General features: G+C 34.8%; 2 long non-coding RNA genes across 2 annotated transcripts in view; one reads left to right on the plus strand and one right to left on the minus strand.

Moving 5' to 3' along the window:
- LOC310898181 overlaps window positions 1–1112 on the minus strand; it is a 104709-nt gene extending 103597 nt beyond the window's left edge. Inside the window, exon 1 of the long non-coding RNA XR_014583061.1 lies at window positions 941–1112. This is a non-coding gene — a long non-coding RNA (uncharacterized lncRNA). The remainder of the gene's footprint in view (window positions 1–940) is intronic.
- The window catches only part of LOC310898180, a 33878-nt gene extending 25629 nt beyond the window's left edge, over window positions 1–8249 (plus strand). Inside the window, exons 8-10 of the long non-coding RNA XR_014583060.1 lie at window positions 339–513; window positions 1080–1127; window positions 4432–8249. This is a non-coding gene — a long non-coding RNA (uncharacterized lncRNA). The remainder of the gene's footprint in view (window positions 1–338; window positions 514–1079; window positions 1128–4431) is intronic.
- The last annotated feature ends 18177 nt before the right edge of the window (window positions 8250–26426 follow it).

Consider the following 26426-nt stretch of genomic DNA (forward strand, 5'->3'; position numbering starts at 1 on the left):
TTGACCTATTTTTCTTCAAAGTAGTATGTTTTGATGTTTATGAAATGTTTTACAAGGTTTTGAGAAATAAATGTTATTGATTATTTTTCAGGAACTCAATGTTATGGGATTTCATGTTTATGATATATTTTGAGTAAAATATTTATTTTGAAAACATCAGCAACATGTTTCTAACTTCCTCATTTTCCAGCATTTTCTGGTGTTAGCCATAGTGGAAAATCAACAACTGTTGAATTCCTGTATCTGACAGCTACACAAACAGCTCACCAGTGGGAGAATGGAATGTGTAGCTATATCTGTTCTTATTAACAGTTATAGTATTTCTCTTGCTTTTTTAGCACCTGCTCTCATGATCTGCTGAGCTCATGAGAAACCGAGGAACAATCATAAAAAAAATTGTTTGGAAGGAGCCCGAACATTGAAGCAAGACTTACACCACCAGTAGCTCAAGAAAGCCTTGGTTGGCTCTGTCTTCCCAAATCTTCAGGGATGGAGATAACTCAAATCCTCTAGGTAAGCCCCTTCCGTGCTGCACTCCCTCCCCAGGGAAGTTGTCTTCTCAATGTTCATCTTCCAACGCCTAGTCCTCCATGGTCCACTTTGTTCCCTCAGCCCTTCTCCTTAAACTTCCCATAATAAATTTTGCACGTTCCCATAATCTGCTCAAAATATCCTGCGTTAAGCTTGCTCTTTCCCAGGCGACCCATGATAATTTTATTTATGCCTTATTGTTTAGACAGTTCTGGCTGGATCTCTCCTAGCCTCTGAGCAACTCCAGAGACTCACTGGTCAAGTGACCTGAGAGCTGTTTCTGCTGGTGTCTCCATTACGTCCTCATCAGTGTTTATATACCTGGGTGCTTAATTTATTAATTTTCCTCTCTCTTATATTTCTCTAATGCAAATAACCACTAACTACATATACTCAAAACCAGACTTACTTTCATTCCAGATGTCTTTACCCAAATCAGGGATGGAACTTGCAAGTTGAAAGTATTCAGGAAAAACAGGGTCGGGTAACACAAGAATGTGACTTGTTACTGGTGACACTTATTACTGATATATTTTCTTTGTTTCCAGGCCTAAACAACAAGATACAGACCTGAAGCAGAGGAAAAGGACGTCAAGGTATGGTATTTCATTAGCAATCTCTTAATTTTACCAATGGGAACACTCAGTAATCTCACAATCAAATGAGATTTTTTTCAAAAGCAAGATGATCTCTCACTTCCCTTACCAAAACATGTTATGAGGTAAAGTTTTCTAAATTTTATGAACAGTTGCTATTGCTTGTATGCAACTGTACATCCCAACAAATACTTATGTGCAAACAAAACTAGCAAGTAATTTTTTTCCATAATTAATGTTAACTTTATTTTGAACATGTATTAGATTTTTTATTCCACAAATATGAATAACAGACTGTACAGCATGCTCTGTACATGAACTTATATTTATGTTACTATATAACAGATCATAGTTAAGTAACTGCAGAAATATGCAAGAAAAAATAAGAACCATTTAAAAACTGTTTATACACTGAAAAAAACTAAAAGAACTAGAAACAAGCAAACAAAAAATGATTCTGTATTCATACTATTTATACAATATTTTTGATTAATTTTCTTAATTTCTTAAAGGAAGATCATAATCAAATCCACATCGGATGATATTTGATATTAAATATCAGTTCATAGCTGTGTTCAAAAGATTACATCTATGATTTCCATTTTCTGATTCACGATTCTGATTCACTTAATTCACTATTAAGTGAATTAAGACTCTATTAAGACACTATTAAGACTCATTTCTATATGGGTCCCTTACTTCCTGGAACCCATATGAACTCAAATATCTGCTTTTTTTTTTTTTTTTTTAAAGACACCACCTTTACAATTAATAATATATGGAAATAATCTTTGAATGAAAAAAAGAATTCTGGATTCAACTTTTTTGTTTCCTACATTCAAATAGAAATGCACTTCTTTGCACCATAGAAGAAGCAGCTGGTCCAGTACTGATCTTATTTATGTTATCATTATGCCAGTGTGTCAATGAAGATCGTATTCTGTTACCGTGGAACCAATGAGAAGAAAATTAGGCCAATTTCTGTGCATAGGGAGCAATGAAGGAACCATTTGGGAATACCACATCTAAAATTAACAAATCTATGTCACATGTGGATCTGCAGTTTAGACTGATCTCATATAAGCTGTATGTCTAAAGGACACCAGAGTATGATCTCCTAATACTAGATTTTAAAAAAATCACTTCAGGCTTGTGAGGGCAAACTCTAAAACAGTGAGAGTTTTAAAGAGTTTCATGATTGTGACATTGCCTAAAGGCTTCCCCCTGCCAAGTACTGTAAGAACATAATTATTCCGTGGAGCTTGTATATTTATAGATGAAGATCTATATCTGTATGTGGAAGGGAAGCACAAATAAGAATGATATAAAAGAAAATAGAATTCTAGCTCCTAATTAGTGCAGGCTAAGGATCTTGAATAAGAGCAACTCTGACTGATAGGTGTTGGAAACTACACACAGATACTATCTAGCTAGTAGATGACTATTTATATAAAAAAGAAAAAAAAAAGAAAAAGAAAGAAAAAAAGGTTTGTATGCTTCATGTCACCTTGAGTTAATTTATGGTTTAGCTGATCTAAGCAAGACAAGTTATTTAGGCTCCATTACAATCAAGAGGCAAAGCTATGCACCCAGGAAAGGTATTTTTATTTCATCCATACTAAAGCACAGAAAAATGTGGTCACAGCAGCAGTGAAGTGAAGTGAAGGAGGAGGATACAATCTTGATAAGAAAATGAAGCAACCAGCCACAGGAAGAATGCATAGAAAATGGTTGCATTATGATAATGGTGCTATATTGATTTTACAGCATCCTGTTAAGGAATCTTAGAAAGATTTTGATGAGAAGGTGGTTGTGTATCTTCCCCCTCCAACATTAATTTTATCATTAGTTTTGAAAGGTAACTTCACATGAAGTAGTAAATATCTTTTTTTTTTTTTATATATATATAATTCTGAGCATAATGGCAATACAAAGTGTGTTGCAAAATGAATGCAGATGTAACTAAATTACTGAACAAACTCTCTTTTTTGTTATATCAGGGCAACTTCAGAGGTGCCAATTGGCTTATAGAGGCAAAGCTAGACACAATTTAGTCTGACTACTTCGGTTTATCAGTATTAATGTATAAAGAGCACTGTTTGTTGTGGGGATTAGCTGTTGTCTCATTTCACCTCACATTCTGAATAATAAATGGTTATGCATGTTGCCTTCAATATAATTTGTCATATAAACTCTATATAATTATTAAGATAAGATAATATGTACAGGATTCTCCCAATCACTCAGCTGCTTCTAAATGCTAAGGGCCAATTAGATTATGTTTGCCTCTGAGATCTGGTAATCATTTGCTGACAGATATTAACGATTCATCTAAACACATTCAACTTTTTCTCCCATGAAAGAAATACTATTTTTTTTTCCAAATATATATGAATGTAGTGGTTAATTAAAGTTCAAGAAGTTTACAGCACCCAACGTTTGAATTGCACTACACTTCTCTTCAAAACTATGAGCACTTAATGTGCACTTTTTAAATTAATTGCAAGCCTTACTATCAACATAGTACTTTACTCCATTAGGACAAGATTTTGCTATCTAGCTGCTTTGTGCTGCAGCTTCCTCTGCAGTCTGCCCAACCAGGATGCACATACATCAGAGGAAAGACCTTCCAAGACATTTACTATGACAAATGTCTTTTACTCATCATGTACGCTCCTTCCCCTGTGGCCAGAAGCAGAGCTACTACAGCAGGAACATGGGTTGTAGCTAAAAAAAAATATATAAAAATTGGTGGCCTGTGTCACTACTTCCAGTTTCAGTGCTACTAGCAACTAACAAGACTAATAGAAACTTCTGGTCCTCTCTGACTAAAAGTGAACAAGGAATGGAAGGGGGACAGGAAAACAAAGTTAATCTCTGCAATGTTTAGTCTGTGATTTGTGTAGCTGACCCAGGGTATAAGTAAAGCATGCATAACTGAGTGTCTGAGTGTCAAATAATTTGTTGCATGTCAGTGATAATCATGTTCTATTTTCCTTGCCACATTAAATCTTATAGGATTTGGCTTAAGATTTTTTTTTTTTTTTTTTTTGCTGCTGAGAAACTTTAGCATTCTTTTTTTTTTTTTTTGTATATTTTTTTATTCAGGATTTTACTCAGTTTTTAGTATCTCCTGTTGCCTATAAAAATAGAATAAACTGAATACCTTGTGATAACTTAATATATAAAATTTGCATTTGAGGTTGATTTCACTGTTTGTTACATACTTGTATGACCAAATAACTATTTGCTATACCTATAAAATCAGTAGTCTCATAAAGCAAATTTTTTTCATATTTTACAGCTCTGTTACTTTTGATTATGCGAAGATGCGAAGTGATGATTCATGAATAGCTTTTCCTCACTTCTGTTTTTCTTAGATTTTTTTTTTTTATTATTTCTCCACCCAAACTCCCTTCAACAGAAGAGAGCAGACTTACAGAGGATACTTAGATATGTTTTTATTAAAGCAAGAAAACATTACCAGGTTCTTGCTATTCTGTGTAACAGCATACAGTCCACTTGCCTCTGAATACAGGGCAGTGATTCTGAGCACTACTGATGAATTTCATGCACTGTTAGGTAAACTATGCAGGAAATACCTTTCTATTGCTTTGTCTGCAAAATTTAACTGAAGCTGGGGAGCTCCTACTTCATCTAAATAAAAGGATAAAAAGACTTATTTTATCAAAACCTCGAGTGATCAAAAGAGTATGAATTGCATCAATCATAATCCATAGCAGAGGTTTGAGCTTGATGAACTATACCCCATCAAGTTTGAGACTGAGCTGGAAAGAGACAAAAAGTGTTCTTATATCTGCCACAGTAATTGTTTTGAAGTCTTCATTTACTGCAAGCTCATAGGCTAATTAATTATCATTCTTACTTCTATATAGGCTTGTATTATACATAGCTCCGTACAATAATGTATAGCTTTGCTGCTACATCAATGAAGAGGCATTTTGTCAGGCTACCTGGATATCCCTGTTTGGTTGGTTGGTTTGCTTGTTTGTTTGTTTTCACTTTCTCATAGAGAACAGAACAGCACCGTCCTGAAATTTTCAACAAAACAAAAAAAAACAGTCTGTCTCATGTCACCTATAGATGAGCTGAGTTTGGGAGTGCCATTAACTTCAGCTAACAGAAAATGTGGTGTGACAGGGAGCCAACCACATAACCTGCTCAATTTCATGCCAGACCTCCCTCCCATCAGCTTCTCAGCTCTCCTTCTGACATATGCTGTCTTTCCACTGTCAGTCACGAGGTATCTCCTTGGTGTTTAGTGAAAGTGCTACCAGCCACACAAATTTTGCAACAGTTTACATATATCATCTGACAAAATGTATGTAAGAAAAGTCATGTTAATTACTCCCAGAAAGTATAATGTGGTATTTAACAAACCAGAAGAAATTTCCTTTACAAAATGATGCATTTTTGAGACTCATCTCTACTTTTCATATGATCAGAAGGAATTTAAGTGTGTTACTGAGACATTATGGCAACATAAGAGAGAATTATGTAGTGGTTGTAAACTAGGCTATTCTGATTGTTTCAAGGTTGAGTTTTTTTTTTTTTTTAAAGTACTTCTTTTTCAAGAATTGCAACATAAGGCTAGTTAAAAGATCCAAGAAATCATATCTTTCAGGTAGGATTTTCTGTATTGTGGACACTCATTTTTTTTTTAACAGTTGTGTATTTTTCAACTATTAATTCATATGCATACATATATATAAATGTGTATGTATGACTACTGTCCTAGTTTAAATCAAGTTTTCTATTTACTATATGTTGTTGTTCTCTTCCTCCCAGAAGTTAATTAGTAAGCAAAAGGTAACAGGCAATCTTTTGTGATTTTTCTAGCTTAGTTTTAATATTATATATTAATTTTTCAATTTACATTTATTATGCTCAGATATTTTTCACGTCCTTCTATATGTATCCTATCCACCCTTCACTGTTCTCTGAGTTACTGTTTTATATTGATGTAATGCTAACTGCAGGGAAACTTTTTCTGATTCAAAATAAGGAGAGAAAAAAATAAGGCTCTTACCTACAAATATAAACATATCATATTTTGTTCTCAATTTACATCAACACCCACTGAGAAACTGGAGGTAAATTTGTCATCACCATTTTTTTGCATGTGTTTTTACAGGCGCTTTTAACTTTCTCTGTTTAGCCACAGCTATTTGAGATGCCTCCCACATTCACTGTAGAAAGCACACTGTTAACTAACTTCTTGTTTAAATGAAGGGCTATGCTGACAATTAAATGCAGGATCGTGCATGCTTCAGTGCCATACCTTATTATAATCAACGTGAGTAGAAGCAGAGTACTGAAATTATGGGGTTTAGTCTGCATCTGCATGGCATTATTATGCTTATCAAGGTGAAAATGTCGATGCTGAAGAATGTAATTGTGTACCTTAAGCTGCAGCGATAGTTAAACTGAGCTCCTGCCTCCACTATTAATGCATCAGAGCATTACTCTTAAGAGGTACTATGACTCTTTAGGTAGGCAGAGCTTTCAATTCATGAATTTATTTCCTTACTCTTTATTTTTTTTTTTTTTTAAGACTTTCAGAGATAAGGTTTTTCTTTTAGGGTATTAATTCAATATAGATTTTTCTGATGCATTTTTTTCCTTTTTAACAAAGTCAGGGACTAGAGAGAATAGTGTATATTTCTATACAGCTCCACTGCCCTCCAGCAGGTCAAGTGTGAAATGAGTTCAGAGACACGTTGACAGTCCATGCGTGAGCTGAAACAACTCAAGCTAGTTATCAGAAATTTGGATCTGTGTCTCTAGTCTGCATTCTTATTATATAAAATCAAATCAAATAAAATAATAAAATAATTCAGTGAATTATCTATGTTTAGTAGATTATCATTTTCATTTGAACAGTCTCATTCAAATTATGCATGTTTTATTTGTTGATTCTAATGTTGAGTAATCTTGAACCTTTTGCTATGTTATTCATTTATACTGCAAAACAAATGTGATTTTCTTAATACAATATATTACTTTGTTGTGTTCCATGTACGTGTGATGCTTGTAAGCAAGTCATTTGTACGCATTTGTACGCATATGGGGTATAACATTTCTCATTACACAACGGAGGAGGGAATGTTTTGCCTTCCAGAATCACAGCGGCTCTCAAACTCCTTAGAATATGTATAAGCCATAGCATTGGTTACAATACATACACATAAATCCAGCCCCATGCCTGCACATTAGATCATATTTACTCAAATGATAATACCACAAATCCTGTAGGTCTCTCCTCTCCTCTCCTCATCACAATTTCCCTTTACAATAGATTTTTTCAAGAAGATAGAGTAGGTATGATAAGTCAACATAATAAACAATTTCTTTTGAGAATGTTTCAATTTCTTGAAAAAAAAAAAGAATTTGCACAGGTTTCAGTACTACATGAATCATTATTTTAAACTGATTTACTTAGTTCTAAACTACTGTTTGGCTAGTCTCAATCTGATTTTGCCATGAAGAGAAATACCAAGGCCACTCAAGTGCCGAAGGATTATGTATTTCATGAAAGTTACTTTTTCTACTCCTTTGTGTAAAAGGAAAATAAAAATGTTTGTCTTGAAGAAGCTTCAGTATCTATGAACTATTCAGGTAAAATTAGTCATAGTTACAGAGAAAATTTCACTTGCTTTTTTTTTTTTTTTTTCAATGTCTTGTAATCTAATTGAAAAAGCAGACCACCTGTACTCTTGAGAAGGTTTAATGAACTAACTGCAGTAATGAAGGAAGACGATAGCTACATATTGAGTACAGACAGAACTCAGGAAAATTAATGCTTCTAGATTTACTCCTGTATAATTTGTGGAAGCAGAGAAGTTACTTATACCACTCAAAATAATTAACAAAAATTCTTCTGCCTTTGAGCATTGAATCTTGGGATCCTTCTCAGTTGCCAAGAGCCAAATTTCTGCTCAGCGTATAGGGATTCATCTATATACAAACACAGCACAGTGAAAGATTTTATGCGCTATCTATTTTCATCTTATGGCTATCTTTGCCTGTAGTTTGAGGTCTTAAGAATTAGTTAAGGACTCCTTGCCTCTGTATGCGTAAGCTGAGAAAGTCCATTGATCATTAAAGGCTACTCACTGTGGACTACTGAGGTCTGGACTCACGAATTACAACTGAGGGCATGTCCATTCTGCAGGGAGAAGAAAACTTATAAAGCTAAGCAATAGGGTCAGATTTATATTAAATATTATACCATTAAAAGTCATAAAAATATATTAACTGCCATTTAACAAAAAAGGTATACTGAGGGACTGGGAGGTTTCGAACTCTAATGGGTCAGTTTAGGAATCACAGTTTTCTTAACAGTAAATATAAAGGTTGCAAATGTTGGGTTTGTTTCTGATCTTTCTTGCACTGATATAAATCAAGAATAGCTCTGTGAAACTGATGAAGTAAAACTAATATGAATCAGTATTTTAAAATGAGACACTCTATTTACTCTATTTATTACTGTCAGAACTGCATATCTTCACTCATTTTATTAGTTATATCAAGATCAGACTTTTAACCCATTCTAAAATCAAGCCTCATGTTGCAATGACAGACAAATCCTTTCTATTGCATACATTGAAATATATGTGGGAAGCTATTATGAATTCTGCAGAGTCTGCATTTCTTGCTTATTTTCTCTTATTCCCCATGTAGGGTTAGAGTTGTCTATGCAGGTCAAACCCATATTTCTGTACAGGCAAATCTTATAACTGATCTCTATGAGTCTTAAACCATTTGGGACAGAATCACAGAATGGTACCGGTTGTAAGGGACCTCTGAAGACCACCTAGTCCAATCCTCCCTACTCCAGGAGGGTCACCATGTCCAGATGTTTTTTGAATTTCTCCAAGGATGGATTCTCAACAACGTCTCTGCACAACCTTTCTCTCCCACAGGATCAGAGTCTCACTATGGGCTTTTACAATGTATACCCTTTGGTTTTCTAATAGAGCTACGTTTTTCACATACATACGCAAAGATGTCACATAAATGGGGCACAGGTAATAATAATACATCATAGGTACTTACTGCTGGCAGTAAGGACCCTGGTCTCCACCAGGACAGAATATATGTTCTCAAAGATATTGCCTGTTCCTTCCCACCGACCATCATGGGCATATGTAAAATGTTCCCAGATTAATGGGATATGTTGTAATGCAGAGTGAAGCATCTCAGTGTCATATAGCTGGAGGGAAGGTTTGTGCTGCACATGCCTTCGAGTCGTGTGATGAGCCAAGCGAGGGGAATAGGCTGTGACATGACATTGCTTTGAAGCTACTATCAAGTGCAAATAGGGCTCATATTAAATAAGTTCCTGCTAGGAGCTGTCAATTTTTATTTGTTGTCTTTAGGTTTCTACAAAAAAACTGGTTTGGTTCAATTCTTGCAGCAGTCACAAAAGCATCAAAATGATGATTTAGTTCTGGGACCAGAAAAATAATGGTTTGTATGTTTTTTCAATTCATCTTTAAGTTTGGTTTGATTATCTAAAGCCATGATGTTAAAGTATCAGGCTTATCTCTGCCAAGGTCAGACCTTATAAATTTTTATCTAAACCCTACACTTTACTAGTGTATGTAACCCCTCTCTGTCCTTCCTGTTTCTCTTCCATTAGTAAACTGCTGACAAGACATGTTTGATTGTCTTGTGGAGGCGAGAAGATCAAATATGTACCAAGCATTAACAAAAAGAAAGAATGCCCTTAGGGAAAAAAAATAAAAAAAAATATTGCAGAACATGAATTCAGTTGTACTGGTGAAAGGATTGTCAGTCATCGTGAAAAGCAGTTCAGGGGCCTTCTGCCACTGGGAGGGAGCGGGGCTTCTGGCATGGATATGGAGGAAGCTCTTTTGGGAGATTTTGGGACCAGCCCTTGTCAGTCACGAGCGAGGTAGAGGGAGGTGCCAGGGAAAAGAGGGGTGCTACTTGCAAACATTTTGTAGCTGTTTGTTCTGTCTGGCTTTCTCACAAGCTGAGGGTAAAAATCCTTCTCCAGCATATGCCGTTACACAGAACCCAATTGCAGTCCCTATCTGCTTCCTGCTTTTTTATTCTTTTTCCATGTGGTTTGACTTTGCCATTTATTTTTTATTTTTTATTTTTTTTCTAGTCAGGGCTGCAGTCCAGAGAATGAAATAAATTAAAATGAATTGTTAGACCTGTGGAATAATATGAACACAAATTTTCGAATTATAACTATGTGAGTGGTGGTTGGGATATTAGGTAGGGGACTTAGTTTATAAGAAGTCTGGCATCTGATCAAGTAGAGCCCATTGCAGAATTACTAGGAGGGATGTGCAAAATATTCCCACAATACCTGTCTTTCTTGTGTGCTACAAGATACAGAACAGGCTGAGTATAATAGTGAAAAAAAATAAACCATCATTTAAAAAACAGATTTGGTCAATACATAAATAGACAACTAAGAACAGAATTTTGTCTTGGAATTTTGCTCAGAAAGTAACATTACTTCGAATGATTTCTATTAATATGCTTGCATTTACTGTTTTCTGCACAACTACAAATAATAATAATAAAAAATATTCCAAACAATCTTCTGTCTAAAGCTAAGCCTTCACTGGTATTCATGATTTTGGTCTCTCTCCTCAGTTTACATTGGCAGTTTATATTACAAAAACATTCATTCACTGTTAGGTCCTCTTCTATCTTCATACTTAGCTAGAACTCATCTGTAGTACTGGACAGAAAAACAAAGCAAATATAGAATCAAAGAAATAAAAAAGAATATAATGAAAGTAAAGGTTTTCTTGAGCGAAAGAACAAGAAAAAGAGGTCAATAGTCTTGAATTATTCACAAAGGGTCAGTCAAACTCTGGTTCATTTAGCACAATATATAAGTGGTCTGTTTATTCTGATAATGCAATTGCTATATATATATTTATATATACGTACACTAAATGAAATATTCAGAAAGCTTACAAAGAAAACTACAGCCTCAGAGAGGAACATTTATCGTGAACATGGAAGAAAAAAACAACTTTAGAAGTTAATGGTCTTGCCTCTGTCTGCATCAATACCTCTTGAGTCAGAACTTTCTCATTTTCATTGGGAGTTAATATACATAAATATTAAATATATATACATACATGAACACATATTGAACCTTCATCTTTCCAAGCCGAATAATGCAGCAATTTCTTTTAATATGAATGAAACTCTGACTTGTGCCTGACTTGAGCTTACTTTGAAACAAAAATTCTCTGGCACCTTGAGAGGAATGTAACTTCCCAGCTGCTGTCTTGACCCAGCTGACAGGTAAATCAGGTACAGCTTTGTTCCTCCAAGGTTATCCTTTCCAGAGGTAAGTTTTCTGTTTGGTATGCAGGCTTGAAAAAAACACCCTTTGAAGACATGACATTGTCTTGCTTTTGCAAGATCTTAAGCTCCCTTTAAACTGTGATGAATTTTGGGTAAAAGAGTTCTAACCACAAAAGAATTCCTTTAAAGCCTTGATGTTCTCTGTTGTTAGAGCACCTTGTAAAACCTGCAGTGGAGAATTAAAGCTCTTGTCCAGTGGTGTACAAAGCTTTGGCTAGGCTTACAGGCCTCAAGGTGACAAGAAAAGGTATTAAATATTGAACTTGTGTTGTTGTGTCAGTCACTGTAACAAACTCTAGTGCTAATTTGCTTCAGTTTACAACCTAATCCATTACTGATAGACCAAAGCAAAGTAAGAAAACAAAACATTTTATTATGCATAAGTTTCTTATTATAATAGAATAATCCATCCAGAAATATTCAGAGATATAGTAAATATTTGCAAGTTTAGATAATGTGCTTGCCATCATAACTGGCAGAATTGATCTGGCTGAGTATTCATTTCACAGATCAGAAGTATCCCTTCTCACAAACAAATTTCATATAGATATACACCACTTCCTTTTCAAATTTGTACAGAAGAGTAGCTGATACAAAATACACTTTCCAAGCAGGTTAATTTAAAATGTATTGGAAGTAAATATGAGGTTTTAGTTGGGGAAAAAACAAACAAACAAAAAACAAACAAACACAGCAAACAAAACCACATATCAGCTTCCAATCCTCTCTTCTGGAACTGTACTTATTAGACACATAACCTCAATAAATATGATAACAACATTATATTGCTAGCATCTTAAAAAACTTTTTCCCCCCTCCCCCCAACTCTCTATTGTAGAAATCTCAAAATTTGGTATTTGGTTAACATATTTGGTATCTGAGCCAAAAGGAATTTTAAAGTCATTTCATAAGACATGAATCTAATACTTCTCAAATACCACAGCTCACTGAAGATTGCTTTATCTTATGCTGCCATTTGCACCTCTGTAAAATAAATATTAAAAACTGGAGTGGAATGTCAGCAGTTTAGATGGTCCTTTTTCTATGGACACTGCAGTTCGCATAGACACAAAAACCACAGATATTGTTCACCAAAACATCTGTGAAGTAATGGCAGAGAAGTATGAGTGATGATAAAATAGAGGTTGTAGGTTTCTTACATTTACTAAGGACTGTTTCAGATTATGCTCCATCTACTTGAGTTTGTTGCATTATGAGACATGAGATGAGTAAACTAAGATTATGCTCTGTGGTACAGTAATGTAAAATCTTAGGAATCAACAATGACTTTAACTACAGCACCATTGACAGTTAAGCATTTCTGATTTCTATTCATTTGGAAAATTTTTCTACCTGAGTTCAGCTGATGTGTGCCCCCCCACCCCACCCCACCCCACCCCTAGAGTTTGTAGCAGAAAGAAGCATTCTAGTAAACTTCCTTTGTGGATGATAGTCTAAAATCATGAGAATGGTTCTAGTCAAAAGATAATAGAATTATTCCATTTCCAAAGCCAGGAAACTGGAGTACATAATCTATTTTACTGATTGAGTGGGAAGTCCCTTAATAACCACAAAAGTCAAATAAGGTCATCTATTCCAGACGATTTACCATGAAGGAAGCACTTCATTGAATCCCATATGAAGACAAGCCATTATTCAATATAAGCGAAAGCTTTACAAATATTTTTTAAATTACTAGTATGATGAAATAATTTTTATATATATATATATATTTAGGAACTTACTTACAAACAATTTATTGAATCAGCTTGATATTAAAAACTGTTTATATTCTATACCAAACTTCAAAGGGCTGCAAGGAACAGCTGTCCTAGCCTTCAGTACTAGCCTCAACTAATCTGTTTAATCATACAACAGAATAAAGCAGGAACACTTACTAAGTCATATACAACAGGAAACACATACAACATTTTAGGAAATGTTGCCTTTTAGCTGAGTTGCTCTGATGGCGTGAGGGGGATTTGTGCCTTCAAATCCATGCAGCCGGAGGATGCATACATAGTTGCATGATGAGAATCCTGCTTCAGTTGCTCATTTTTTACACTGAGTACTGCTGTCTACATTAAGCACTGCAAGATAATTTATATATAGATACAAACTATACCACTGTGATGCATTTCTGTGGTTTCCTAAGATGTCATCATTACTAATGCTGAGGCTTTATGATCCTCCTAAACTGATCTAATGATGAGTGTCTGCTTAAAGAAGGAAGGGTCTTGCCCTCTCCTCATTACATGCCCATTCCTGTTTTGCCAGCATCAGAAGTTGTGTCCTCACCTTGAAGTCGATCAAGAACACGCTCAGACTGACTTTTTTATTTTTTCCCCAAAAATATACATCAGCCCTGTGAGCCCTTTTCACCATGTATCAGCCCAATCAGTCCTTTTCACCATGTAATCCCATTAGGGTAACTGTGGGTATAACCAAGGATGAAGGAGCAAGTGGCAGGAGTAGGAACAGCAGATGGGAATGCCCTGTTGTATTTTGGCCTGTGATTTGATAATCACAGTCACTTTATGTCCGGTGTCCTGGACTGCAGTACTATCTGTACCATCTCTAAAATGATCTGCTTTTCATTGGCAAAGAGAAAAAAAATATTTACAGTGCAAAAACCTTACAATTTCATTTGAAAGGATAATTAGCTAAGCGATTCATGACTATTTTGTTTTTCCCTATTCAGTTATTACCACGTCAAAAAAAAAAAAAAAAAGTTATTTATTGTGAACTCTTGAGCAAAAATCCAGGCCAACTATCATACAGCACATCAGGCTTCCTGACTTCATTGGTGTAACTTAGGTAGTCATGAAGGTGGTCTGCAAAGAAGCCCACTTACAATATGAGAACAAGTATATCTTGGAACATAACTGGAAAGAGATTACAGCATTGTACTGGGAGTGAGTTTTACCAAAGAAGGCCTACTTTGCAGGTATATATAATTATATAAATATTTAATGTGCTTGAAACAGAGACAATAACATTGAAAAAGAAGTACAGAAACAACAACAACAACAACAACAACAACAAAAAGAATGAACGATATAAATATGAAAGAAAGTCAAGAGGATAAAGGAAGGTAAGAAAGTGAACTGATGAATGGAAAAAGAAAGAGATAAGCTTAAAAGGGGGGTTGCAACTATATGGTTAAATGGAGTGAAAATGGAAAGAAAAAGGAATTTTAAAAGCCTGAATTTAAAGCCACATCTTTAAATTTACCTTTTGTGTGGGAGGTAAACAATTAATTGCTTAGCCTTAGTCCATAATAAATGTTGCTATAAGAAATTCAAAATCAAAATTCCTTCGTAATTTTGCTGACCTTTTTTTTTATATAAAATTACTTTGGATTTCTACAAGAATACTTAAATATTATTTAAATATTTACCAAGTGTATCTGCAAGCAACTAAAATAGATAGCAACCAAGAATTCATAAATTTCTTGACATTTCACAGTGCACATAGTACAAAAGTTTTATAGGAAGCAGATAAATTTCCTTGATCTATTGCTGAAATCTGAATAAACAAATAATTATGGGCTTTAGAATGTTTTATTTGTTTGCTTGTTTGTTTGTTTATAGTGGAATATTAATATGGTAAGCTTAAAGCAACATATTAGAAAACCTTTATTATATATATATATAATTAAATTTGAATTTTAAAAGCTATCTTGTTTTTTCATTTTGTATTTTTTATGATTATAACTTATTTTTTATTTTTTAGGTTATCATTATAACCTATTTCTTGTTATTATAACCTATTTTTTATTATAGCATAATGTAGTGAATATAGTAATAATATAGTGAATATAGTGAATATACAAAATGATATAGTGAATATACATTGAAGTATGTAATTATTACATGTTAGATATTCTTTATATAATTGATTAAAAATGATGAGAAGTGCTCTAAAGACACAAGGTAAAGGAGTATTTCTTTCTTTACTACAGAACATAAGAAGTGATCTACAGAGTTAACTGGCGCTATGGCAGAACTGCCTAATGCTTTCTCAGAATGTTATATTGCATATCTAAAAGTTCACATAGGGAATTGATGTGGAATAACTAACATGTAGTTCTTAACTTACTTCAGTGTAACTTCAGAGACAAGCCCCTAGGCTAAGCTGGTAAATATATCTTCACTGCAGCAAAACTTCCTACAGAAAGTAAATTGTTACTGAAGTAAATGAAGATAAACAAATGATTTGTTGAACAGGAATTGAGTCAACTATTTAGGTACAATTAAATGTTTTGTTGAAAAAGGAGTTTTAATATGAATGACAAATAAAAATATGATTGATTCAGAACTTTAAGTGCACTGAATGCTTTGGAGTGGTTTCTAGTTGAACAATCCCTGGTCATATGGACAAGGCTGAGGTACTCAGTGATTTTTTTGCCTCCATCTTCACTGGCAAGCACTCAAGCCATATAGCCCAAGCCCCAGAAGGCAAAGGCAGGGACAGGGAGATCGATGAATTGCTGACTGTAGGAGAAGAGCAAGTTCAAGACCATCTAAGAAACCTGAAGGTGTACAACTCCATGGGACCAGATGAGATGTATCCATGGGACCTGAGGGAACTGGGGGATGTAGCTGCTAAGCCACGGTCCATCATATTTGAAAAGTCATGGCAGTCTGGTAAAGTTCCTACTGACTGGAAGAGGGGAAACATAACCCCCATTTTTAAAAAGGGAAAAAAGGAAGACCTAGGGAACTACAGGCCAGACAATGTCACCTCTGTGCCTGGCAAGATCATGGAGCAGATCTTCATGGAAACCATGCCAAGGCACATGGAAAATAAGGAGGTGATTGGCGACAGGAAACATGACTGCAGTAAGGGCAGATTGTGCCTGACAAATCTGGTGGCCTTCTATGATGGGTTTACAACAGTGGGATACAATAGGGGAAGAGCAACTGACATCATCTACCTGGGCTTGCACAAAGCATTTGACACTGTCCCCCATGAGAGCCTTTTCTCTAAATTGGAGAGACATGGATTTGATGGATGGACCACTCAGTGGATAAGGAACTGGCTGGATGGTTCCATTCAAAGAGTTGCAGTCAAAGGCTCGATATCCACATGGGGATAAGTGGATGATCTTTAAGGCTCCTTCCAGCCCAAACCATTCTGTAATTCTATGAATATATAAGATGGATAGAGACTGCCCCTAAAGTCTCATCTTAAAAAAAAAAAAAAAAAAAAGAGCTTCCAGACATGGACTTGCTGGCAGTTAGATGTTTTGTATCCAGAGCTGTAGAATACCAGGGCCCATTCTCCATTTTGGTCTCAGTCACAGCATTAAGTGATAATACTAGTGTAGTAACATTAGCATGTTTATCAGTCTGTCTGTTTAGCTATTATCTAGCTATTTATCTACCTATTCAATATCAGATCTGACATCAGTATCAGTACAACTAGAGGCTCAAAGTAGTATTCATAACAGATACCACAGTTTCATTGTTCTAATACTATCTAATACTAATTGTGAAACCCCAATTTCACTGGGGGGGGGGGGGTGCTCCTTTAAAATGTATGGAAAGGAAAGTGATTCTGGGTCTGTCTGCACATATGTATTCAGGATGGTGTAAATGACAAGAAACAGATCCCAGGTGCTACTGATGCTCAGTGTGCAGACTGTGTGGGTATCTTCTATCTCTTGTTCTTATTCTCAAGTGTGTTCCTTAAGGGTTAAAGAACATTTTTAATGTTAATTGCTCTGCTGAGAGGGATCCTTAAAATTTGTTCTTGCACAATTACCACTCTACAAAAGCAATTTATCTGGTACTCATCGCCATTGAAGCATACTTTACCTGCAAAAGTTCTTCAGCTTTATGCACTGGTGCATGGTTAGGCTAGGACTATTCCAAAAGGTACTAATTTTCAAATGAAAAGTGATAGAAAACCTTTTACAGACTACTTGATGAAAGTGTTCTGATTTTTCAAAGTTCTGAACACCATTATATTTAGATATTTCCTCTTTTCCAGTATAAATTCCTGACTTTAGGTCCATAGTAAAAGAGCTATTTTTTCAGCTTCTATCAATAAATAAATAAATAAATAAATAAATAAATAAATAAATAAAAAGCCAATTGAGTAGTGCCAATGTTTTCCAAACTGATTTGCAACTACTTACAATACCAATACTTGCTGTGTTAAAAAAATAATGCTAGCCTTTTTAAAAGGAAGCCAATGGTGTATTTCTATTATAAAAAAATAATACAAAATGGCTATTTTGAAAGGTGTCTGGAAATGTTTGTGCAGAGCTGGTGTTCTTCTAATGTTCTTTTCATAGTTTTCAGCCTAAGATATTTGGTAAATTTCTTGGTTTTGTTTACTTTTTATTTTGAGTTCCTTACTTTACTGATTAATCATTTTGTTTGCAAAGCACATTTTTGATTTTCAAATTTAACATTAGGTTTATTTATTTATTTATTTATTTATTTTCAGCACCCTGGGAGAGAAACATCTGTTGTTCTGGACACCGTAACAACAAATAAGTAGCTTTCAATGCTTGCAAAATTATTTATTTATTCATAAGCAATAACCTGGCCTCTTTTTTGGAGAGCATGAGAAAATGTACTAATGAAAAAAATCTCAGAAACCCATGTACCTATTTCACAAAATTGGTTTGAACTCAGAACAAGTACTATGTGTGTACTGAAGGGTTTTATCTGTGGAGGTGAGCATACTCCTGTGCAAAGCCCTCAACCTCCTGACTGACTCTAAAAAATAAAAAGCAAAGACTGAAACAGAAAGCCAGCTTTAGATATCTTCTGTTGTACCTTATCCTTAAATTGAGATTCTGTGGAAAGTTAGCAATAGATAGTCATCATAGAAATAACACATCTGCATGACTGGGAGGAATTTACTTATTATGAACTAGTATTTGTAATAGTTTAAAAGAAATCATACATTATTTTTTTTAAACAAGTGCTTCCCTAAACAGCTTAACAATTTAAGCTACTGGATATGAGGATGGCCACTGCTTAGAAATGGGGATAAAAATATGAAGAAAGCAAACTTCTGTCCTAGTTTTGGGGAGGTCATTGTAGACATTTATATGACATACTTAATCACAGATGATCTGCTCAGAATATGAAATAAAATAGTTTTCTATGGTCTATTTTTCATACTATTTAATTTTGCTTTATGCGTGACAGGTGATACTTTTCCAAGTTAAAATTTAGTAGATAACTTTTCTTATGGGATGCTTTTAATGTTGTTATCTATTTTAGAATACGAGATTTTTACCTTTTTTTTTTTTTTTTTCTGCAGCATCTATGGGAGGTCATTAAAAGTCAGTACAGTATCTGCTTCTCTGTGCATGCAAACAGGAAGAACTATCTGGGGAACATAATCATGGCAAAAGGTCATGTTTGCCTTTTATTTGAAATACTTTTAGACTATCAAGTGGTTTAGAAGTCACTCAATCAATACCAGAAGTCAAGGAAAACTGTTCATTTTATCAACATTAGTGTATTTTGAGTTTTCTAAGATTAAACATTATTTCCCTTGGCATTTTAATTGAGATTTCATAAAATTGCTACTTTGGTTTATATAGTAATTGTATTTTAAGTTGCACTATACTGCAACAACAGCTTGAGGCACAAATGATTTAAAACTTTCAAAAACCCCATAAGGACTCTTCCCCTTCCACCTTCAGAAGGCCAATGAGCATGGAAGATGAGACTATAAGCACTTCTCTATATATGCAAAAATAGTAAAAGGGTGCTGAGGGGTGTCCTTTTTATCCCCCTTGAGATGCCAGTGCTCTTGCAGCTCAGATGTAGAAGCAGAATTCCCTACCATCACTATTTGAAATGTGACATTCAATGAGCAGACAGCTATTTTAGTTTTTCAGTCTTCATACTAATTTTAAGGCAGTGACTATTTAAGAAAATGCTTTCCAAGGCTGTGACTGACTCTGCACTGCTCTTGGTTTCTGTGCTTCAGTTGAGATTGCCAGTTATCTGAATCGGCGGGTGGAAACCTGAGAGAGGGTAGCTAGGGAAATCAGGGTTGAAGGGAGAAGGGTACCCAGTAGCTATATTTCTTATTAGAGAAATTGCGAGACTAGGACATTTGAAATGTGCTGTGAATCTTATCTACCCATCGGTGTGATCAATGGCAGAGAATTCTTCGGTATTATTTATCTTTAAGCTCTGTCTCATGGACTATTTGGAAATAGGGGTTTTTATGCACCCTATAATCAACCATTTTAATTACTCAAAGAACCCTAGCCATTATTAAAACACAGTTCTTCCATTATGCCTTGGCAATCTCTTTATTTCAAAAAAAGTATTAAAAATATCTGTAATGCTATACTATGAAATATGTGTATTCACATTAAAAATGACTTGGTTAGAATGAATGTAAATGCTCAGCCTGGGTGAGCATTTTCTTAAATAGTCATTGCCTTAAAATTAGTATGAAGACTGAAAAATTAAAATAACTTATTAATGGACTGAGACTCCTTAAACTTTTTCATAACGGGAGTCAGGGGTGTAGAATCTTTAGAAAAAACTCACTAAATACCTATCTGCGTGTTTAGGCACTTAAATGCCTTTAAAAACGTGTCCCCTATTGTATTTTTGTCAATTAATTTCAATTGGTAGGCTGCTACTGAAAAATATTCTAACGTCTTCACAGATGTAAGAACAGCACTCATAAAATATGATTGTTTCAAGGAAGACACACAGGAATTTAACTTTTAGTGAGCATCAAATCAGCTTGAGAGATCTCATACATTGCATATACTTTTTCTTGTTTCACTACCCTGATTTCACCAGCATCCCTGAGAATTTAGAATCAGGCCCCACTGCTTAGTTGTTTCAGGCTGCAGGAAACAGTGCCCTTCAAATACAAGTTTTGCATTTGAGCTACTGCAGAAATGTTTCCAAGTCCTTCTCTCTACATTTAGTTCACAGTGTAGTCAAGTACAGGGCTGGGAGTGTGCCTAGACATAATGATCATCAGGATGATATTGCCCAAATCTGTATGCATTTTTTAAAGTGTGAGGAGTTCAATTTCACAAAAGGAGAAGTAGAGAGAATAGATCTGGAATTGATTCTAAAATCTAGAATTCTCTCTCTCTCTTTTTTTTTTTTTTTTTTTCCCTCCCAGAAGCATAAAGGGATATGGAACAAAGAACAAAACTGAAGCAGGGAACCTGGTGGTGACACCTGCCGACATGTATTATATGTGGTGTTTATTCGCGTGTTAGTTGGCAAAAAGCATTGAGGGTATGAGAATCAAAAACATGGTTTCTCCCCCTTCTCCACCTTACTGCCTATGTGTCAGGATAGGACTTAATATTTCTGCATGGTCTCAGTGCAGACTTTGAAGCTCAAAGGATCTTAATACCTGAGGAATAACTCTATCCCAACTCTGCAAAAGTTACTGTCAGGAATAGGCTCTTTTTCTGTACTTTAAAAGGAAATCCTACTATACCTCCCTTTTTATTTTCCCATTTTTATTTTTTTCTTAAAAAAAAAAAAAAGGAAAATCACTACTACCTAACATTTCATTACATTAACTACTACCTAACATTTCATATTTGAGCATTTCATACTTGTAAACAAAGCGATTGAAAGCTGTCAGTTGGAAACATCATGTCTGCTGTCAATGGTTCAGGAATAATTGACACACAGCTTACCTAGGGAAAGCTGCAATTATCCTGGCTCATTAGCAAACTAAACCTGTTTGCTTTGTGTGTGTGTGTGGTTGTAGGGTTTTTTATTTAACTCCTTGATGTAGCAGGTAAAAAGAATCCTAGCAGACTGTTGATATAAAAAGAATACATCTGAATGAATAAACAAAACCTCATAACTATGAATATTTATCAGGCTTTCAAGTATTGTTTCACTTAATCCTGTATATACTATTTTGCTGTAGTATTATTTTACAAGGAATATTGCCATGATATATTTGTTTGCTGTCTTAAAGGGCTGGGGGACAGCTCTTGTTTGAAAACATACATGTACATAAAACAGAAATATGAATGAGAAAACAATACCTTCTTACTCATGTTCATTTTTTTTTTTCATAGTTAACACAGCTATAGACGTCTACTAAGAAAGCAGAAATAGTTGGTGACCAGAGCACAAACAGAAAATAAATCAAGTAAACCAAGTCTCTTCGCTGACAACATCAGCAAAGGGAATATATATATATTTTAATAGAAAGTCCCTTATAAAGATAATCAAAGAGTTAACTAGATTTTAAGACTAAAGTTTAGCCAATCAACATTTAACACTGAAATAAACAAGTAAAGAAAGTAGTCAGAATTTATCCAGGCTGGGAAAAACATGTAAAGAATCAACCCCACAATATTTATGGTGTTAATTCAAATTACAAACTAACTATTGCTTCAGAGGCAATATATATATATATAATATATATTAAATGCTTTCTTTCTACCTGTATGATATGACAGATTCAAAATTCTTTAGCTCCTGTGCAAAGCTGCAAGGTAGCCTTGAGGTTTAAGTTACAGACAGAGTTAAAAGTTCTTTTTCTTGAAAAAAAGTTCTTTGTATTGGAAGTCGAAACTATGGAGATCTTTCCCACAATCAATTACCATTTTGGATGTCCCTCACTGCTGGTCCCATTGCCTTTAGAACTATACCATGAATTGGAGGCCATTGCTTCAATTTATAGAGCTGAATTATAACTTGTTTTGTATAATGAGCTTTCTCTGACAGTGGTGCATAGTCAAAGTCACTGCTCAGAAAGGATGACCAAGCCATTGCCTCTCAAGTGTAATTCATTTCATTAAAATGCAAGTCATTTCTTTAGACACACAGTCACTGAACTCCAACCTCTCATAAATGTTGTAACATTTCATTTCTTTTTCACGGCTCTGAAATCTTTAAATTGAGGCCTTTGGTAACTTTCCTCATAACTTCAAAACACACATAAACTTTCCACTTTCCACTTCAGTCTTTTCTTTATTCTTTTTTTTTTTTTGTTAAAAAAAAAAGTAAGAGAGTATGGCAAAAAATTGCGAAGATCTTGCATGTTGGTTTGACCCTTGTCATCACATAAAATCAACTCTTCAGTGTTTGTTGAAGACTTCCTGACATTCCAGTCAGTTTTGTCATTGAATAATTTCATACCTTTGTTTGGGGTGATAATATCTTGGAAAAAGAGAAATATATTTTTTTCTCATTTTCTTAGTTCATTTATTTACGTAGCCTTTATATAGTCTTCATTCATCCTTAGAGGTTATCCATCCCAATGCAAACAGAAAATAAACAGACAAACAAATCCCCATGTCCATGTTAAACATGATAATAGGGAATTATAAAAAAACAAGTCAGTTCCTAAAGTTTCTCCTCTGTCTGTCTTTATGAGCACAGCATTAGTTTTAATCTTAGTGCGTACCAAAGAAATGCCAACGCCAATGACAGATATCTATTTCTCTAACAATTCATATTAATCTTCTCCTCCAATAATTTTTATATTTTTATATAAATCTTTCATCTTTGTGTAGCAATTTATTTTTTAAACTTCTCATTCTGCATTAAGTTAGTCTGTCACCTAAAATGGCCTATTCAGTGTTTCTTCAAAATATAGGGTGAACCTGGTAACAGATGACTGATGTGCACATTTACTTCCTAAAGTGAATTGAGTATTAAGCATTGTAATGCATATTCCTATAATGTTATAGTTGCATATGTAGTGTTGCATTCAGTACCCACAATTCTCAAGGAGCACTGGAAACCTATTTGAAAAATTCTTAATATTTAAATTTGCATCCACTGCCACATAGTTCCACACAGTGAAATTGTCAAATGATAATCACCTTGTATAGCTGAGCACGATAATGCATCATTTTTCCCATAATCTGCAGAACGAAATGAGTTGAATAAGAATATAAGCAAAAACAACACAATATGTTGAAAGCTATTTGTATGTATAAGCATCTCAGCATTCTGCTTTTACTGAGGCAGAAGCAGAAAAGCTTCAGCAGACATTTTGTAGAAATATCTAAATTTACCTTAGCTTGTGATTGCTTACTGTTTATGTACAGGGGGAATTAAGTATGTGTGTGTATACATCATATGTATATAAATAAGTAATCCATGCAACGTGCCTAAATATGCATATACAAAAACAGCCCAGGTGTGTATGTTTCCGCAGGGTTGCTGTTTTAAGCTGCCTGAGGGGGGGGACTCTCCAGTCTTTGGAATTTAAATGACTCTCTCTGTGGCGACTCAGAACAAGGTAAGGACACTAACTGAAGATTAAGGTGGAGCACAAGTTCAGCACATAAATGCATCATTTATTCTTGAACACTTACATATGTAATTCTGTAAGTCAGTGGAGTATATTTCACGATGCCCCAAGTAAGTAGCTTTTCATTTCTCTTACTTCCTAAGAGACAGACGCTGAACAACACTCTGAAGATGTAATTCACCTGTAGTCTAGTTGTCTTCTTTCACTAGCAAAACAATTCACACAGTAGTGTATTTCATTTGAAAAGATGCATTATTTTTAATGTTATGTGATTTGCACAAACAGAAGTCACTATTATTTAATAAAAGACTGTATTAAGGAAAAAGGATAATAGAGCATAAAGCTTTTGCTTTGATGGTGTAGTATAGCTGACAGCATAGTAGAAAAGACTAATCAGTACACAGAGATTCAAGGTTGCCAGCAATTAAATCTATTAGCAAACTGAGCATATTAAGGGGTCTCGGTCAAATCCTAAGAGTCTTGCAAAAACTTAACTTAATCTTTGCCTTCCACTGAGAGATTTGCAGGGTCTAGACCATCATCATATGGGGGAATATAAAATCCCTTTGCATTATTTTCTATCTGTTATGAAACATATGCTAGACACCTATGGAAAAAAATAAAAAAGAATTAAAAAAAGAAGTAACCCTTCACATTTTGTTCTTTCATAGAAGGTATATCTACTATTCCTGTCACCGTTGTGTTTTGTTTTTTTTTTTTTAGATGGTTTAGTGCCTTTATTTTTTCTCTCTTTTTTTTTTTTTTCTCTAGACATTCTGTTAGGTATTGCTAAGCCCAATATCGCAACCCTTACTTTATATTTGTCATACTAGCACATTTGCAGCTATGTTCCTGTCACTTTTTAACTTTATCTTTCAATAAGAGGCACAGTTACTTTTCAGCAGTGTAATTTTACAGGCTGAGAATAAGGCCAAATTCTATGCAATACTGACAATACACAGCATTTCTCAGAGAATTAGAATCTTCACCTGGTTTCAATGGTGACTGCAGGAACTCAGTTATCTTGTCTTCAAGAAGAATATTTTATGAAGGCAAATTGCTTGATGAGTGATGGCTCACAATATTTTAAATCTAATTTGTGTGAGTAAAACTCAAGCTACTCCATTGGCCCACTTCTTACTGGTCATTGAAATAAGAAGAGCCAGAAAGTGTCTTTTCCTGGCCATATGACAGCTAGAAATGATTGCACACCTTTAGCTGAGAAGAATGTAGCAACATCTTCATCTCAATTTCCTTAAGGTTGCACAATCATCCAATAATGAAAAAAAAAAAGAAAAGAAGAAGGCTCTAGTGAACCCACAAATGCTCCTGCCCATCTGTTACTACTTTCCCTGCCTGCTCTCCAAATCTATCATTTCCTTGTTTCTTCACTGGCTGCTTGCAGAGCTGTCTGTTCAGGAGTATCTATGGCTATGAAACGTTTCCACTTGAATCACTTGACTTTCCTCTTGAAGAACTTCATCCCTTCCTCCTCATAACCCAAAGAGACTTTTAAAATAATATACAATTTCTCACTGAGATAAATGAAAAGGAGAGGTGAATTATCAAGATAGTGTGCACTTTATTCAAAGCAGGATAATAATAGTTTAGAACACAGACGGAATAAACATTTAGACAAGAAATTAATACAGAGATTATCAAGAAATTGGGAGGTACATCTGTCAAATCGTGAAGAATTTACAGAATCTGTCGATGAGTGAAAAAAAAAAAAAAAGCAGTGCACCATTCTTGGCTATTGAGGTTATTGCGGCTATTGCAGTTATATATTAAATGTACTTTTATTTCTTTATTTTTTTTCCTTTTTTTTTTTTTTTTTCCCTTTGTCTCATGAAATGCCTTTCAGGACAGAAAAGGTGGTTTTTTTCTCTACTGTTTTTCTGCATAATGTGTCAATTGACTGTAGATTTTGGTGTGGCTGTAGTGTTAGAAGCAAAAAGTCTTAAGTGAGAGAATGTTCCTGTGACTGCCTTTTTTACTAGCCTAATCATCATTGATTTATTCAATCTTACCTTGCAGACCCTTTTGTATTTGCTGTTTCTTTCTTTTCAGCCATTCCACTGGCTCTATTTGGTTAACCTGCACCATTCCAGTTCTCCAAAGTGTCACAGCAAAAGCAGAGACACTGGACAGGGTCTAGCACAGCCTAGGCTGGAAGGGACCATGGGAGGTCTCCAGTCCAACACACTGCTCAAAGCACTTACCTAGGACTGGCTAAGACTGGGCTGTGTCCAGTCAGGTCTTGAAACCCTCCAAGCACCCCAGTAAAGCCTAGAGAGTCTCACAGCTCCTAACTTGAATTTTCTCTGAAATTTCTTTCTAATTGCCGGCTCAAGCCCTTTCATCTTAAAATCCATAGTAACTGCACTAGCCAGATCTGGTTTTAGTGGAAACTAACAATTAAATAATCAGCTGGACCAACATTTTTTTCTTCTTTTCTTTTTTCTTTCTTCTGCTTTCTTCTAATGACAATATACAATGCTTGCTGTTAACCTTGGTGTCTTTTGTGAATTTTATTTCACATTTGCTTTTGTCTTTCTTATTTAAACTTATAATATTTATATTTCCTGTGTGCCCACTTGTCTCTATGATATAAGTTATAACCAAAATATATTTATTTTTTCCATATAGGCCATATTT

Source organism: Anser anser (assembly GCF_964211835.1).
Source record: "Anser anser genome assembly, chromosome: 4".
Lineage (NCBI taxonomy): Eukaryota > Metazoa > Chordata > Aves > Anseriformes > Anatidae > Anser > Anser anser.